General features: G+C 36.6%; 1 protein-coding gene across 1 annotated transcript in view; it reads right to left on the bottom strand.

The window, feature by feature from the left end:
- Positions 1 to 4,365: 4,365 nt before the first annotated feature.
- Positions 4,366 to 5,000, bottom strand: part of LOC143019476 (uncharacterized) — a 24,442-nt gene continuing 23,807 nt past the window's right edge. The window contains exon 2 of the mRNA XM_076175114.1: positions 4,366 to 5,000. This exon is cut by the window's right edge and continues 368 nt beyond it. The gene's annotated coding sequence lies outside the window, so the exon portion shown is untranslated.

Here is a 5,000-nt window from a genome sequence, read left to right as displayed (position 1 = left end):
GCTGGAATAGTGTTTTTGAATAACATATTGATAAAGATAGTAGATTGTTAAGGATGTTTGTGAAGGATGAATTGTTGGATTCGAGGGAAGTAATTTGTGGAGTTCCACAGGGATCAATATTGGCACCAATAATGTTTTTGATTTACGTTGGTGATATGATGATGATGGGTGGGACAAATAGTAATATAATTTTGATTGCTGATGGTGCAAAGATTATGAGGAGAGCGAAAAAACGAGGGCAAAAGGACGTTGTGACAGAAAGGTTTAAATAGAATATGTGGATGAAGCCAAGAATGAGAAGTGAATTGGAATACAGAGAAATGAGAAACTTTGGCAGTGGGTAAAGATAATGAGGATTTTTTTTAATTATAAGAAAGAAAATGAAACTTTTGCGAAAACAAAGGAGGAAAGGGATCTTAGATAAGTTATGGGAAATTATTGAGGAGACTTAGAATTTGCTTACGAACAGTATTCCACATTATGGACTAACATACAGTGTGAAAAGTAATCGAAAGATTGATTCGCTTGAGAGAGAGAGAGAGAGAGAGAGAGAGAGAGAGAGAGAGAGAGAGAGAGAGAGAGAGAGAGAGAGAGAGAGAGAGAGGTCTTTAGGATACAACATTTGTTGAAGGCTACAGGAATAACAGCGTTGTTTAATCTATATGAAATCCCCTTAGTATATCAGGTGAGAGCTTAAGAGATGAGCAATTTTCCAAAGTTCATTTCTTGCATCTGTTCACACATTCTTGTTTTTTCAACTTCTACGATTTCTTGAATCTTTAATTTATATTTTCTATGTATTTATTTGCGTGTTGGATGAGTATATGGACTGACCTTGCTACCACTCCTATAAAAGGGGAAAATATATATAGGTGTATATTTCTTTGTCCTAATTCATATTTTTTCATATATTCATTTGGGCGTTGGAGGAGTGTATGAATTGACCTGGCCACCCCTCCTATAAAGGGGAAAAAGTAGATAGTTGCATATTTCTTTGTCCTAGCTCCAATGTTTGCAGATGGTTTGAACAGAACATAGTGCTTTGGGACGAACTGGATTCGTGAAATAAAATTTATATTGAGTACCAGTAATTATATATGTGTACAATTAACCAGGGTCTCGGATCACGTGTTTGCCTCGTGATGAACAGCTATTACCCTCCCGGATGAGAGCTTCTCAGAGTTCGTACATAGTTTGTATATGTGTGTGCTTGTGTGTGTGTTTGTGTGTGTGTGTGTGTGTGTGTGTGTGTGTGTGTGTGTGTGTTGTAATACCGTGATTATACTTAGATGGCAAAATAATGAAAATACCCAGTTAGATTCGTATAAAACTTTATTTAGCGGAAATGACACTTGTATACAGAATGTCGACATTTACAAGTTGCTGAAGTATTGCAATAATAATAATGATAATAATGAAAATAATGATAATAGAAGTAATAAGAATAATGATGATGATCATGATGTTGATAATGATATGATGATAGTAATAATATTAATAACAATAATAATGATAATAATGATAATGAGAGTAATAACAATGATGATGATAGTGATAATATTAATAACGATAATAAAGATAATGATTGTAATAATAATAATAATAATGATAAAATAATTGATTATAGTAACAATGACATGATATAATGATAATGATAATGATAACAACAACAATAACAATAATGATAATAACAATAATTGATAATCATTGCCTCGTGTTTCACTAATTGGAAACTCCGAAGCCCCACAGTGCCTGGCAACGGTCCATGGAATCTCCCTCTACAGACCTTCCTGGAAAGAAAGTCTGTAGTGTTGTCGGTAGAGAGACAGGATCAGTCGCCGGTTGCCAGCTCCCCATGTGGAAAAAAGTGCAAGAAATAAAACTGAGGTGAAAGTTGAAAGGGATCTTGGGTCTCATCCGGAGATCGAGTGTCAGCCTCTCGGGGCTGCATCTCATGATGGAGATGGTGAGGCGGGTGACGGGTTTTGAGTGTGGGCAGCTAATCTGTCCATCTTGCAGGATTACCTCTAGCAGACCTGTCAGTGGAATGTACATATTCTGTTTGTTGTCAGGCCGGAGGGCCCTTCACCGCTTTCACTATGCCTCTCCAGATGGTTCTATTCTCTTCCAATTCCTTCCAGTCCTCTTCTGGCGCCACACTCTTCATGTCGTTCTCTAACTCCATCCATCCATCCATCCATCTGTACCTGGGTCTCCCTAATGGTCGTCTGCCCTGTGCTTCTCCTTTCATCACCTTCCTTGGTAGTCTGTCTGCCTCCACTAGGATGTACATACAAAAATTAATTCAGAAACTGTCAGCATCGATCACATGTAGGATCTGAGAGTATAGTGTATAATGGAAATTTGCATTAAGTGAATGTTCATTTGTGACAAATGTTAATTTCTTATTTTCTCGTTTTTGTTTCTCTCTCTCTCTCTCTCTCTCTCTCTCTCTCTCTCTCTCTCTCTCTCTCTCTATATATATATATATATATATATATATATATATATATTTGTGCAGAAACTTATAGACATTTTCTTCATTTGACATTCCAATTTTGACTAAAATGGGCTATGGGTCGGCCTGTCTCCTTCCCTGTAACCTAAAGATAGAATAGTTTTGAATTAGCCAGAATGAAATCGATAAAGACCATTTGCATGCAAATTGCATTTATCTTTATTCCATTTGTTATCTGTTTATTATATTTATTCATTTTTGTATTTGTTGTCATTTTTTTAAATTTCGCTTTCCTTCCCTTACGCTGGACCAGGTTGAACGTTGCAATTTGCAACATTGAACGCTAAAATTCAGGTTTATGATTAATGGGCTTTTAGTGTAACAGGCAACATACTCGTGATCTCACTATTGGGACACAGTGTCTGAATTTTTTTTTCTATTTAATTTTTTTTTTTACCGATTGCGTCAGAACAGTTTCTCTTCATTTCAGAACTTTTAGTTCATTGTTCCAACTGCCGTCAGGCGATTTTATTAAACTGAAAGAGAAAAACATTTTGATGCGTTTTATGTCTCAGGTATTTGATCTTTGTTTCCACCAAATGCGTTTATTCAGATGAGGAAAAATCTCTCAACAGCGAAAGGATAATGATGACGTCACACGAAGGCTTTCCTGGAATTGTCCCATCATGCAGTTCCAGTGTTATATTAAAAAAAGCCTTTTAACAAATTTCGATATATTCTTTTTGGGTGCCAGACATTCCTCTTATTACAGAAAATGATAATGATGGTAATAATAATAATGTTAATGGTACTACTACTACTACTACTACTACTACTACTACTACTACTACTACTACTACTACTACTACTACTATTTTTTTTTTAATATAATACGACCTCCATCCTCGTGGAACTGTGTGGTGGAAGCAGCAGGATCTGTCTCCCACAGACACAGTTCATTGGCCCCTCTCCCGCCAATGACTGTGGTCGACGACCCTTTTATTTATCTATTTATTTTTTAATAATGCCTAATACAAAAGTTCATTTATCCTACTGTCAACCACCGTCTGCTCAAAATCTAGGTTTTGTATATGTGCTGATTTGGGCGGTGGGGACCTGGTACCTCTCAGGCATAGGAGGGCTGATCTTAGGAGTGAGAATGACAGTCTACTACTACTACTACTACTACTACTACTACTACTACTACTACTACTACTACTACTACTACTACTACTACTACTACTACTACTACTACTACTACTACTACTACTACTACTACTACTACTACTACTACTACTACTACTACTACTACTACTACTACTACTACTACTACTACTACTACTACTACTACTACTACTACTACTACTACCACCACTACTGCTACTACTACCACTACTGCTACTACTACTACCGCCACTATCACTACTACTACTACTACTATTACTACCACTACTACTACTACTACTACTACTACTACTACTACTACTACTACTACTACTACTACTACTACTACTACTACTAGTAGTACTACTACTACTACTAATGATAATAATAATAGTAATACTACTACTAATAATAATAATGGTAATAATGATAATAATGTTGATAATGGTAAAAATGATAAATAATGCTAAAGCTAATGCTACTGATGATAACTATGATAATGGTAATAATGATAATGATAATGATAACAATTGTGATAATGATGATAATAATAACATAAGGATAAATAGATTAGCCGATATCTTCTCATGCTACCAAAGTATTTTGTGAAACAAGAATTCCAAGTGCAGAACTAGAACGAGATCCTGACTTGTAAACAAACAAAGAGAATTCGATTCTGTTCCAAAATGGCTATCGGTGACAACCACCAGCCACGTCAGTACAAACACTAGAAAAAAGGGGGGGGCCCCCCCTTCGGGCACAGTTCAGCGTCTCCTGGCGTACGCATCTTATGCGTTTCTTCCTGCATGTTATGTGTCTCTCCTCTAATCTTGTGGATCACATTCGTCTTCTTGTAAAATCGCCTTCAACCGGTCGACAAAAATGTCGACAAATCGGTTGGTCGCGGGGGAGGGAATGATCATAGCAACGGAGGGAAACTATTGTACAATAAGAAATAATTATCGTACCATCAGAAATATTTATCGTACGTTCAGAAATAACTATCGTATTGGCGGAAAATAAACTATTGCGTCGACGGAAAATACTCTACCGTACAAACGGAAAAGAATATGCTCGAAATAATTGATCAGAGACTGGGGTGATCTAATAGAGGTGTTCAAAAGGATCAAAGGCTTTAATAAGGGTGACGCAAACAAGGTCATCATATTAAGACAACAGGGCAGGAGTCGCAATAATTGATTTAAGTTAGACAAATTTAGATTTAGGAATGAAATAGGACTCTGGCTACTCGAGGGCATAAGAATCCCGTTGCTCACAAGCGCCTCTCGGTGTAAGCACTTTGTCACTTGTATTACCATTTCTTCTGTAGTAACAAACCACTGGATAAGATAATCATCAGGATAGGATACCACACATA

This window comes from Oratosquilla oratoria, chromosome 37 (assembly GCF_046742065.1).
Source record: "Oratosquilla oratoria isolate Oo_2021 chromosome 37, ASM4674206v1, whole genome shotgun sequence".
Taxonomy (NCBI): domain Eukaryota; kingdom Metazoa; phylum Arthropoda; class Malacostraca; order Stomatopoda; family Squillidae; genus Oratosquilla; species Oratosquilla oratoria.
The sequence above is the reverse complement of the archived record's forward strand: the minus strand, read 5'-3'. Positions and strand labels throughout refer to the sequence as shown.